At 45.8% G+C, this 13805-nt stretch overlaps 1 pseudogene; it reads left to right on the plus strand.

Annotated features, from left to right (window-relative positions):
• On the plus strand, positions 1–11855 carry LOC106586126 (leucine-rich repeat-containing protein 9-like; annotated as a pseudogene).
• The last annotated feature ends 1950 nt before the right edge of the window (positions 11856–13805 follow it).

Consider the following 13805-nt stretch of genomic DNA (forward strand, 5'->3'; position numbering starts at 1 on the left):
ATGATGTACTACAACATGCATGTGCGGACAGCCCAGAGGAACCTGGCAGAGAACCAGGCCAATATGCTATAGAACAAGAGGAATCTCTTACAGCTGCCAGAGGACAGCCCAGAGGAACCTGGTGAAAACCAGGCCAATCTGCTGTAGAACAAGAGGAATCTCTTACAGCTACCAGAGGACAGCCCAGAGGAACCTGGCAGAGAACCAGGCCAATCTGCTGTAGAACAAGAGGAATCTCTTACAGCTGCCAGAGGACAGCCCAGAGGAACCTGGCAAGAACCAGGCAATTCTGCTGTAGAACAAGAGGAATCTCAATTATGCCCTCAGAAATGTCAATACAACACTATGCCTTCAAAAATAGACTTTTGATACGTTTGTCATTCATTTACAGTGGTGCTTAATATGATTGTTGTGTTGGTGTCTTGAGCAGCTGGAGTGTGAGCTGTCTGAGGTGCAGGCCCTGTGCCGGAAGTCAGCCCGTACCTGGGAGAATGGACTGTCCTTGCTGAGTGAGGGCTCTGGACCGCAGTGACACACCTGCTAATATTACCCACGACCCCGGCCTGGAACACAAGATCCTCTCCAAGCTAGACTCCCTGTAGTCCATGACCTGATGAATTGAGGCTTTTCTGAGGGCAAAAGGGGGTGCAACTCAATATTAGGAAGTATTCCTAATGTTTGTACACTCAGCGTACATGAATAATGGATTAGACCTCCAAGAGAGATCTTTGAGTAAGAGGGTCTGAACACAGTCTGATTTTGCATTGTTGTTTACATGTAAGCTTTCTATTGGCACGTAGATAATCAAGTGTAAAAAGTAGAGTTATTTTGCCTTGTTTTGCAGGTATGAGTCCTGGTACCTGCGGGACTTGACCCAAGCCACCAACAGGAACGAGCTGATGATCCACTTTCTGCTGATGGAGCTTGAGACAGGGGAATATTTGGTTTGAAGAAGGCTACTCTACAGACCCCTGGTACAAATGAACTCCTTTTACATAATTGTGGCATTATGAGTTTACCTTGTTTTGTAGGTTATATGTCTATGTGATTTGCGTGCAGCATTTAGCTACTGAGTCCACTGTTTTCTCGCTCCCAACAGGTTTACTTCCTTCCGGTTCTGTGTGTAGGACTACAAGGCTTTTGGCATTACTGGCATCAAGATCAACAGTATCATCCACATCCATAACCGCTCCCTGAGGCTTTGCTTCGAGGACAAGCTTTATACCCTTGTTGGCCAGCGAGGAGTCGACAATGTTCTCACAGTGAGTGCCCATGATGAGACTGGGAAATCTTAAAATGGCACCTTTCTCCTTTACTCTGTGATATTCACCTCAGGTCCTCAGTGTTCTGTGTCTGTTTAAAATTAGAACATGGAAAAAAACAAGTAGGCCCAGACGCAAAAATATACTTAATTACTCAAAGTCAAAAGAATACGAAAGGGGTTTTAAGCACTTTTTTATACACTTTGCACTTTCACCTTTTGTATTCTTTCTAGCAAAATTAAGTATAATTTTGCATCTCAGCCTCCTTGTTTTTTTTCCATTAAAGGTTGGAGTCCAGTACTTTTTCTTACGCACCAGCTACCCATCAATCTAGCCGGAGCGCAGTTCGTCATATTGGCTATCTATGTCTACAATTATACAGAAATAGTTGAAGAACAGACTACATAAACTGCAATATTACACCTGTCAGTAGCTCTGTTTGAGACGGATCCTTATGCTTTCTTTACTCCTAATGTTTGTGCAGTAATTACAAACGCTGGCTGGAGTATCTGTTCTATGTGTCTGATCCTGAAAGAACCAGTAAGAAAAATGAGATGTTGCACATTCCAGAGGACGGCTTTAAAACAGCAGATATTTATAAGGTATTATTTAGATTGTACGCTATGCCTGTGATTGGGCTTTTGTTTTAGTGCCTGTGATTGGGCTTTTGTTTTAGTGCCTGTGATTGGGCTTTTGTTTTAGTGCCTGTGATTGGGCTTTTGTTTTAGTGCCTGTGATTGGGCTTTTGTTTTAGTTCCTGAGATTGGGCCTTTGTTTTAGTTCCTGAGGTTGGGCCTTTGTTTTAGTTCCTGAGATTGGGCCTTTGTTTTAGTTCCTGAGATTGTGCCTTTGTTTTAGTTCCTGAGATTGGGCCTTTGTTTTAGTTCCTGAGATTGTGCCTTTGTTTTAGTTCCTGAGATTGGGCCTTTGTTTTAGTTCCTGTGATTGTGCCTTTGTTTTAGTTCCTGAGATTGTATCTTGTGTCTGTGTTAGGCCCTGGGCAGAGAGAGGGTTGTACTTTTTTCTAACAGCCGGAGTGTGACGGACAGGCCTAGGAGTACACACAGTGACAGGCCTAGGAGTACACACAGTGACAGGCCTAGGAGAGCACACAGTGACAGGCCTAGGAGAGCACACAGTGACAGGCCTAGGAGAACACACAGTGACAGGCCTAGGAGTACACACAGTGACAGGCCTAGGAGTACACACAGTGACAGGCCTAGGAGTACACACAGTGACAGGCCTAGGAGAACACACAGTGACAGGCCTAGGAGAACACACAGTGACAGGCCTAGGAGAACACACAGTGACAGGCCTAGGAGTACACACAGTGACAGGCCTAGGAGTACACACAGTGACAGGCCTAGGAGAGCACACAGTGACAGGCCTAGGAGAACACACAGTGACAGGCCTAGGAGTACACACAGTGACAGGCCTAGGAGTACACACAGTGACAGGCCTAGGAGTACACACAGTGACAGGCCTAGGAGAGCACACAGTGACAGGCCTAGGAGAGCACACAGTGACAGGCCTAGGAGAACACACAGTGACAGGCCTAGGAGAACACACAGTGACAGGCCTAGGAGTACACACAGTGACAGGCCTAGGAGTACACACAGTGACAGGCCTAGGAGAACACACAGTGACAGGCCTAGGAGAACACACAGTGACAGGCCTAGGAGTACACACAGTGACAGGCCTAGGAGTACACACAGTGACAGGCCTAGGAGTACACACAGTGACAGGCCTAGGAGTACACACAGTGACAGGCCTAGGAGAGCACACAGTGACAGGCCTAGGAGAACACACAGTGACAGGCCTAGGAGTACACACAGTGACAGGCCTAGGAGTACACACAGTGACAGGCCTAGGAGTACACACAGTGACAGGCCTAGGAGAACACACAGTGACAGGCCTAGGAGTACACACAGTGACAGGCCTAGGAGTACACACAGTGACAGGCCTAGGAGTACACACAGTGACAGGCCTAGGAGTACACACAGTGACAGGCCTAGGAGTACACACAGTGACAGGCCTAGGAGAACACACAGTGACAGGCCTAGGAGAACACACAGTGACAGGCCAACGAAGGTACCGCCAAGCAGAGCATAGATCCTCTCCTTTTCAGACACGATCTGTATGCTCCTAGTTCATTTTTCACACAATTCAATGACTTTGTATTGCTAATGAAATCTAGAGGATATAAATCAGAATAAACTGTAAATGTGTTAATGATATTTATTTTGATTTAGAATTTGATGCATCAGAGAAACATAAATGAAATGGCTCTAACTGTCCTCCTGTTTCCAGGTCAGATCATTGTGTCCAATGTGTTCCTGGGCCGCAGCATACCTATCAGAGTGGGGGATTCAGTGGACCCCCTCAACTACCCTAAAGCTCATTCTGTTTACCACAATGTGAGCCCAGAGCAGGGCCATAAGACAAATGGAGGTAATGTCATTTGAAATATCACAGCTGTTACTTTTCAGAACAACAATTATTTTTACTGGTGACACTAGTCTCTTAATGAAAACAACCAGCAAAAGTCAACATCCTACAGTTCCATCCTCCTGTTGACCAACCTGAGACTGTTATCCATATAGGGAGGCCTTACTGCTCCAAGATCCACCGCGGCTGGGACTGCAGTCTATTTGACCATGAGCTTGTCCTACTGGAGTACCTCATCGACTTTGAGTATAACTCCCAGGTTGGAAAAAGTATACCATGTTTGTCTTTTGATGTTCCAGCAGCAGAGGCACAGAAGACCCCCCTCCCAATGATATCAACCTGGATGAGGAAATACTGAACATGGAGCCCATGGTCAAACCGTGGCCCAAGATGCTGAACCTGGATGAGAAGACTTTAATCAATGTAGCCAGGGCCAACAATGTCCTCAGTCAGATTACAGTAAGGGTTGAGGAACTACAGTACAGTACCATAGACCCACTAGGTTTAGCACTGATATCCCGTCTGTACTGTGACGGAGCCGCACTTTGCTCTTTCTTCCCTGGGCAAAGGTGTTGAATCTCCATGGCAACAGTCTTGAGTAAGCTGAAGGAGATCTCTCGTCTGACCATCAGCATCAATTAGTTCGCACAACTAGACGACATCTCCCACACGGTGTGTCTGATGTTTGGGGCGTTTACTGGTCAACCAACCTACATCAAACAATTCTCCATTGAGAGTCCTACATACATTATGTTCCCTGTGTTCCTTCAGCCCAACCTAGACTTTGTGGACACCAGTTACAACCACCTGCTGTCCCGAGAGGGGCTGAAGGGACTGGGGCGGCTCAAGCAGCTGGAACCAGCTGACCCGAGCCAGGGAGGAGACGGCTGTGCTCCGGAAACACGCCCCCGCACAGCTGCGACTCGACTGAGCACCCGTTACTATCCCTGGCACAGGGTAATACTACAGCACACACTAACACCCGCTCTAACGTGAGGTTTAGAGTGCCCATGATCCGCACATTAAGACCAACCAGACACTGTGGGTATGAAAGTGATGTGTTTGTTCCAGCCCGAGGCAGTGAGGATGACTCTTCTGGGACGTCTGATGACCCTCACACACCTGGATGACGTGCTTGTGACAGAGGGTTCTTTCCAGGTTCTTCATCTGCAGTACAAGTGCAGCCTTTTTATTTAACAGTGACCTCTGAACCCTGAGAAGATCACAGCCCTTAACCTTGACAGCCAGAGGCTCTCCAGGCTCATCAACCTGGGCAAACTGGTCAAACTGCGCTGGGACTCCTTCAATGACATCTCTAAAGTGGAGGGTCTGGACAACTGCCAGCATCTAGAGGAGCTGTCTCTAAAAGACAGCTTCATCTCTAGGCTAGACGGTCAGTCATAATCTCATTGGTCCCCACAAAAAAGAGAGAAATAATTCACAAAAGAGAAAATGTGTTAATGACAAAGGAATCATATCCATCACAGATGAATGTGGTTTCCCCACCCTATCTTTGTCCTGTCAGGTGTGTCCAAACTGCACCAGCTCTCTAAGTTCAGTGTGAATGGGAATAAGCTGTCCTGTCTGGGCGGCACTGGACGGCACCATCCTGGACTGGCTGTCCAACCCGCACTTGCTGTGTGTGGAGAACAACTGCATTGGCCCCCTGTACGGGGTGCAGAGGGCCCGCTCCCTCTTCAAGCTGTACATCGGCAACATCATCATCATAACACGAGACATCTACCACCTGAAAATGAGCAGAGCCTCACACAGCCAAGCATGATATCATGTTTGTATATTCTGGTTCTTTCGTATTTCGAGACCACAACTTATTTTTTTTATTCTTTGTTTTTTCTAGGCTTTGGGAAACGTAATCATTCTGGATCTGTATAGGAATCCTTCAGTGGAGAAACTGGAAAACTATGGGAAATATGTGGTGTTTCACTTACCCTCTAAAGGCGCTGGACTGAACTGCAGTGATATGTTTACATCATAATCTAAACAGCTTTCAATCTGTTTGTTGAATTGAGAGAAACAGAAGTGATGATGTCATTGAGATCTATAGAAATGACGGCGTGTGAGAATGCCAAGGATGTGTTTGGTGGACGCCTGACCCCTGAAATGGTGGCAGAGAAACTGGGACCCTGTAACTATTCTGACATCGCTGATCTCAACCTGCAATCCTGTGCAATCAGGTTACTGAGCATACTGTACTGTGTAGTACTACATCACAGTATTTGTCACCTTTAGATGAGTAGAAGAGAGAGTAAAACAGAGTGAGCGTGTATAAAGTGTTCCCTCTCTCCCCAGGATGGTGGATCTGGCCCCAGCAGACCTGTTCTACAACCTGCACAGTGTCAACCTGGAGCACAACAACCTCACCTCCTTCAGTGGCCTTGTCTACCTGACCAACATCAAGGTGTAGCCAACCGGGCCAGACTAACCAATGTGATGTTTTGCTTACTCCCACAAGCTTGTCTGACTCTTCTATCTATGATATTTGTCAAATATTTTGATTCTCACTTTGTCAGTTGCACAGTTGGATTAAACAATTAACAAAAAAAAGTTTTTCTTCCATGTAGGCACTGTGTTTAGACAATAACCACGTAGAGTCCATCTGCCAAGGCAGAAGGTACAGGCCCACCTGACTAACAGACAGATTCTCTCCCACAAGGTGAATTCCATTGGTTACGGCTAGCAGGGCTCCTCAAAGGCAGTAGGTACCAGCACTACAGATGAAAGTCTATTATTTGAACATAACATTTACATGTACATTTACATTTTAGTCATTTAGCAGACGCTCTTATCCAGAGCGACTTACAGTAGTGAATGCATACATTTCATACATTTTTTTTCCCATACTGGTCCCCCGTAAATGTATTACTTTTTAAACACAGTTTGTGATCTGGAAATGAACAATTCATGAAAAGCTTTAACCATTTATGTTTTCTCAGTTCAGTGGCGACCCATCATTCAGGGATTTGCTACAAAAACGAAAAAGATTTAGCCTGTTTTGCATGTTATTTTGACATTAATAAATGTCACATATCAGTTTGCAAACAATGTACATTTTTTTTTAAATAAACATTAATAAAGCCGCATACAAACTTGGTCTCCTTTTTGCTTTCTTGAGTAAGGCAGCTCCAAAATGCAGGTGTTTCAGCCAAGCTCAGTGCTTTCTGTGGTGGTGGGGCAGCCAGCAGAAAATACAGAGCGTAGGGGTTGGTAATGTTCTCTAGATGTGCCGTGATTGGCTCGGTGTTCTGTCACTCATGGGGACACTTCGTAGCTGCAAAATCTATGGGTAGAGCTCAAGAATTCAAGCCCCTTGGGTGCTGCCATGGTTACTTTAAAAGTGTCCATCCAAGAAGGTTCAAGGTCATTGGCCACAGATAAAATTACATCAAGTTATTTCTACCGTAGCTTTGATTGGACTGATCATATCAACATCATACTTTCAAAATCTTAGCTAGCAAGCTAGCAGTCATCATTATTTATCAAGTCAACAATCTACTGGCAAATGCTTTTCAATCCTTGTCATATGAAGATAAATTATAGATGAACGTATTGGTGCTCATCGGCCATTGGACATAAACATTACACAACCAGTTGGAAATCGCAAATTTAACAATGAGTGGTTTGGAAGGAATCAGTGGCTAACTGCAAGCATCACAAAGCAATCACTAGCCTGCTATTCAGTGGAGTGGGTGTGTGGTCCAAGTCTGGATTTAAGGGTATTTTTTTTCCAAGATTAAAAGGATAAACATTCAACATTGGCCATGCTGTCAATCCAGCATGCCTTCTGCCACACTCAAAACAACTGGAAACTCAGAACTGGGGAATCTGCTTCAGTGAGTTCAAGACAACTGGGAACTCAGAATAAAACAAGCTCCGACTGGGAAAATACATTTTGAACACTTATCCAACTTGGAATTGCAAGTTGGGAACTCGTACCTCTTTCTAGAGCTCTGACCTGAAGATCACTGATGTCATCATGATTCGACCTTGTTTTTTTCTGTGTTCCCAGTTGTCTGAAAGAACCATAAATCCAGAGAATGCCCGACTTTGATGACAAAATTTGCCCACGAAGGACCGCCACGCCACCTTTCTGTTCAACTGAGCACAGCACAACAAGGTGAGTCCAAAAATGTATTGTATGCTGCTGCACAAATTATGTAATGTGCCAGGGAGATATGTATACTGTAGCTAAGAAAGTAATACTAAGTGTATGTTGTGTGGTAAGCTGTTAGTAGCCCATGTTCCTCACCCTAATAATTTGGTCCCTTTTCACCTCATAATTTAGCCTACTGTTCTGACTTGTTGGTGCACATGTAGCCTATAGCCTCTTTTAGAGAAATGTAATCATTAAATATTGTAAGAGCTTTCATTGTCTGCTTGTACGCCCCCTTTATTTATCCTATAGTTCTGACTTGGTGTACAGGGAGAATACTGTAAGAACGGCCCATGTTCTGAATTCTGTCACTGTACATTTCAAAAGTGCTGAACAAATAGTTATATTGACTACGTCCGTCCTAACTTGCTCATTAATGTCTTAATCTAAATTACGGATTGCCTCTTATAAACTCGTCGTCCCCTTACACCATAATCTCAATTGTCAGTAAAAAACACATATGTTTAAGCAAGTCAGCCATATCAAATATGTTTTCTTTTTAAAGGAAGTAAATGAGGCTGAATGAACTGTTTCGCTGTCAGACAAGGCTCCACTGATAGCCAGGTGTAGCAGTGGTAAGGTGATGGGACTGCTGTTGGGACTCTGCTGTAGGGACAGCTTTATGTAGGCCCTAACCATTTGTGTACCCCGTTTGTCACCGTTATAGTGCAATTAATGTATTATTTAGTGTTGTGTAGTGGCTTTGCTGGCATGCATCTAAAACATTTTTGGATGAGTTTGGCAGACCAAGATTTACATGGTAAAACCACCACTGTCTCATGGTTGGTATAGCACTTATTTATTTTCTCTGTTGTAATATAGTATTTTCTACTTTCAGCCACTTGGGGGGAGCACTAACCTGTTGCACTGACAAAGCTCAGGCTTCTGCTAGCTGTTTTCAGAAAAGCACAATCTCCCTTTTCACTGGTACTATTGAAAAAGACAAGAGGAGAGTTTACACATAAAGTAAACAGCACATAAAAGAGGTTTCAATTGGGAAGGGGGTTGGGGGGTCAGGCTTTTGTGTGGTCTGCCTGTGCTGTGATTGCCTTGAGTTGCTGTGCACCTGTGAGGTCTGGCCTTCTAAATGGGGCAGTGGGGAGAGAAAGTGCAGTGCATTCAGTTAGAGGCAGCTAACTCTGAGTGCCCACTCTGTCCCTCTCTTTCAGGGAAGTGGACCCTGCGGACAGCCTGGAGCCACTGATGGGCAGCCTGGAGCCACTGATGGGCAGCCTGGAGGTGCTGCATTTGAGCAACAATGGCATATCCAATTATTGCCAATCTGCAGCTCAGCAGGCTCACCAAACTCAAAGCACTCTTCCTCCAAGGTACAGTAACAACTTCCTTCAGGTTTTAAAGCCCATGAAACGTATTGCTCAGTCAACGGAGAGGCTTTCTCAGACCTGTCCAGGTGGGAGATGAGGCAACAAGAATAGAAACTAAATGGGCATGCCGATGGGTCACAGGAACACAGTACCTTTTTCTGTCTGCCATTGTTTGCATTTGATATGTTTTTTTTTTAACCTGTTGAGACATCTTTATACAGACCACACTCACCTTCCAGTTCCACAGACACAGTAACTGAATGGGGCGGCAGGTAGCCTAGTGGTTAGAGCGTTGGACTAGTAACCGAAAGGTTGCAAGATCAAAACCCTGAGCTGACAAGGTAAAAATCTGTCGTTCTGCCCCTGAACAAGGCAGTTAACCCACTGTTCCTAAGCCGTCATTGAAAATAAGAATTTGTTCTTAACTGACTTGCCTAGTTAAATAAAAAATACAATCGCAGAGTTTATGAAATTCTGTGTTGTAATTTGCAATGATGCCGGTCAAATCATATGGGTAAGAGGGGTAGCTGTAGACATGTAATTACCTACTGATTTCATATCCCACCTTCTCCTCTCAGGTAATGAGATCAGACAGGTGGAGGGCTGGGAGGGGCTGCACTGGTTGCGGGAGCTGGTCTTGGACCCGAACCGGATCAAGACCCTGGGGGAGAACTACTTCTTTGGTCAGGCTTTCCTGCTGGAGCTGCACCTGGCAGAGAACCACCTCCAACCCGTTACCAAAAATGAGGAGACTGTTCCTGGGTATGAACAAACTACAGGTACCTCTCCATCAGCAGCCCTTTCTGGCAGTACTGAGCCATTCCGTTGCACTCATATACCTTTCTAATATTGAGTTGCACAGGGATGCTGGCCCATGTTGACTCCGATGCTCCCCACAAGTTGTGTCAAGTTGCCTGGATGTCCTTTGGATGGTGGACCATTCTTGATACACGCAGGAAACGGTTTAGCGTGAAAAAACCAGCAGCGTTGCTGTTGCTGTTGACACAAACCCATGTGCCTGGTACCTACTACCATACCTTGTTTAAAGGCACTTAAATATTTTGTCTTGCCCATTTACCCTCTGAATGGCACGCATGCACAATCCATGTCTCAAGGCTTAAAAACAAGTGGGGAAAAAAACAAGTGATATCAAGGGTTCATAGCTTTCACCTGGACTCACCTGGTCAGTCTATGTCATGGAAAGAGCAGGTGTTCTTAATGTTTTGTATACTTAGTGAATACTGTAATGAGGAATTAATTCAGTGTGTGAATGTCCACTAAGTTCAGTCTGTACTGCAGTTATTGAATTATGGTGACGCACTCATCATGTGCAAAGTACATTTGGCATCTAAACTGTTTTATTTTGATCTGCAGTGTTTGCAAACTAAGGGGTGAAAATATAGTGCCATAATGATAGATCGTTACCACCCTACTGTGGCGTGTGTGGGGTAGCTAGTATTAAGGAGAATCGACATTGATTGAAGGTCAGGGTTATGAGGAACAATCAAGCCAACGTGTAATCAGGGTCTCAGCCTACATCTCATTCTCACCCCAGGCGGGTGATTTGCACTTTGTCGCTCGTTTTTTTCCACTTCCCTTCTTTTTCTTTCTTAATCTTTTCATGTCTTCAATTAAGACATGAAAATGCAGCAATCAAACCCAACACACCACCCTTCACAATGGGGGTCTGTGTGAGTCACATCAGGGCTCAGTCACGAACCGTGGGGGAGCGAGACGCCCCCGCTCCCCTTTTGCGTGCCCAAACTCTCATGAGATTAATGAGAGATCATATGTATAATCTCTCCCATCAGCTGCCTCCCTCATGGCTCCAAAATGACGAGGTTTGGCCCTAATGGATATATCTCCATGGTTATTGCACAACATGCTAACAGAAATGTGGGGGGAAATGTATGCTTCTGATGGGTAGATTCTTCTGGTATGAAGTGAGTAGGGAAGGAAAAATGGAAAAGCATGAAATGGTAGTGGACATACAGTATAAAGCAAGACGCCTACCCTCCCTGATTGAGCTGTCAGTTGTAGGGAATCCTTTGAGTTACATTTTGTTACCAATGGTTACAACCTTGTATGTCTACTGTAAGCTACAATTACTACAATCAAGCAATGACTCAGTGAATTGTTTTACCCCCTTAACATAATGAAAATGGTAAAAGGATTCCCCTTATGGGTCTCCTTCACCTGTATTTCAGTATGTGTTCATTTTCACTGGAAAGCCCCTGAGTTCTGTGGGCATTGGAAATCCAAGAGACCAAACCTAACCTACAAATATGTGTACTGAGACAGACACACACACACACTCCACCTCACTTACATCCACACACAAATTCTCACACGCAAGCTCACAGATTCACTTTCACCAAAACACACACTCAATGCAACTCTGTAGTTCTAAATTAAGCGATTACATGATGGGCCGTCTGCTGTGCCTCAAACTGGCCAGCATCAGAGACAAATCCGCTGACCAAATGGTAGGGCCGTTATCAGACACTATTGGCCTCGGTTCAGCACCCATCTGAAGCCCATGGATCAGTGCAGAGGGCTTGCCATCTATGGAGGCCTGCTCAGCTGTGCCAGCCTGTTTACCCCACAGCACCCATCCCCCTGTCCTGTCCCTTCCCCCAGGGAGCTTAATCCTGCTAGGGTGGAGAGCCAACAGCCGCTCCAGAAACAATACCTCCTGCTGTCAGCAGCATGAGATCACTGCTGCACCCATGTGCCCTGGCAAGACCATCTCTCCTCTCCTCTCCTTGTCCTTCCCTCAGCCTTCCCTCCTGCTGGGACAGACAAGGCTCTGACCGGAGAGGATGGCTTTGTCCCCTAGCCAAGGGGGAGCAGAGGGTACCATCAGCTGGACCAGGGAGAAGGGGAGGGCAGGGGGGCTATCAGCTGGAACATTGGAGATGATAGAAGTGTGGTCTCTGAGGGTGGTGAATTCAGAGAACTGTGTTGGACTCACAAACAGCCCCATGCCAGTTTAGCCCTCTCAGGACAGCCTTGCAGCCTTCACTTGGAGTTCCTACATGAGCAAATGTTTTCTGTTGTCCCAGGGGGCAAGGCAAACCCTCGATAGGCCGGCGGTGGTATAACACCTCTCCAGGCTGAAAGTTCTGGATGAAGTGATGGTCACCCTGGAGGAGAGGACCAGGGCTGAGCTACTTTTGCACAGGGTCCCAGGTGAGAGCGTATTGACCCAGAAATATACAGATGGTACTGTATATTATGGTACTGCCTTTGTGTATCACTTGCTTGGCAAGAGCTTTGTCTTATCTGCAGTGGTCTGCAGTAGAAGATACAGTTATCTCCATGTCCTTTATGAGATTGACCTAAAAAGCCACAAAGGCCTCATTCCTCTAAAAGCACAAATAACAGGCCATATCATGTCAACTGCAATGCAACTTGAAATCAAACAGCGGACAGAAAAACAACAACCAAACAGCAACTACCAAAAACAAGGATCAAACTCCCAGTCAGTCTCCCTGATTTGATCTGCACATAATGAGAGATTGGGGCAGTAATGCTCCTCCAGCGCCGAATTAAAAGCAGCCTAAGCCATCTCAGTTCATCCTGCTGATTAGATGATGCCACGGCCGATAATGCACCAATGGATTTGCCTCTTATTAGCTGGGTCAACCCAGCCCCCTGTACTCGTTACCAGAGGATGTAGGAACGAGAGAGAGAGGGGGATCCTGGGCTTTCTCATTAAACATAAACAAAACCCTCTCCTCTCTCTTGACCCCCAGCCCTCTCGTTTCAGGCTTATGCCTGCTCTCACCCGGCTCTTGCTTTTGTTTTCATTCAACCGTTGTAATTATTATTGAATGATCATTATCATTCTCGTATTAGATGCTTAAACATGATGAAAGACAGCAGAAATGCAGTCATCCATACTGTAACATGAGTGTGGGTATAGCAGAGACTAGCGGGTGCAGTGAGGCAGGAAGCATAGGTAGGAGGCAGTGCAGGACTCATTAGTGAGGTCAGAGAGACTTGAAACAGTGTTGCTGAAGTGTTCGCATGTGCACTTAATATGGAAACCCAATAATATCACCTGTAAATTTGTGTATACAGTATCTCCTCTCTTGTGGTATTCACCATCCCTCCCTCCCTCTCCACAAATTCCCATTCCCATGGCTCTGCTGCCCCTCATGTCCTAGGCTGCCCCTCGGTGTGGCACCAGTCTGGGTGGAGGACTCCAACACTTCCTTGGTAGTGAGATCCTGGTTCCAATATTCCATCAAATTTTTTCGGCACTGACAAAATTTCAGGTCTACTGAGCGCAAACTTGAATATTGTGAAACTTCTGTGCAACGTCTGACGCGCATTTACTCAGTAACACTGAGGCTGTACCTGTACCAAGTAGGCTACTGTGGCTATTTGATCATGATGTAGGCCTACCATCAAAAACAATGGGGAAAAGCCTCCCGAGTGGCGCAGCGGTCTAAGGCACTCCATTGCAGTGCCAGAGGCATTATGACAGACCCAAGTTCGATCCCAGGCTGCATCACAGCCGGCCGTGACTGGGAGACCCATGAGGCGACCTTAGCCTCTCCCGAGTCCGTAGGGGAGTTGCTACGATGGGAC

The sequence above is a fragment of the Salmo salar genome, chromosome 01, assembly GCF_965601325.2.
Source record: "Salmo salar chromosome 01, fSalSal1, whole genome shotgun sequence".
In the NCBI taxonomy this organism is placed as follows: domain Eukaryota; kingdom Metazoa; phylum Chordata; class Actinopteri; order Salmoniformes; family Salmonidae; genus Salmo; species Salmo salar.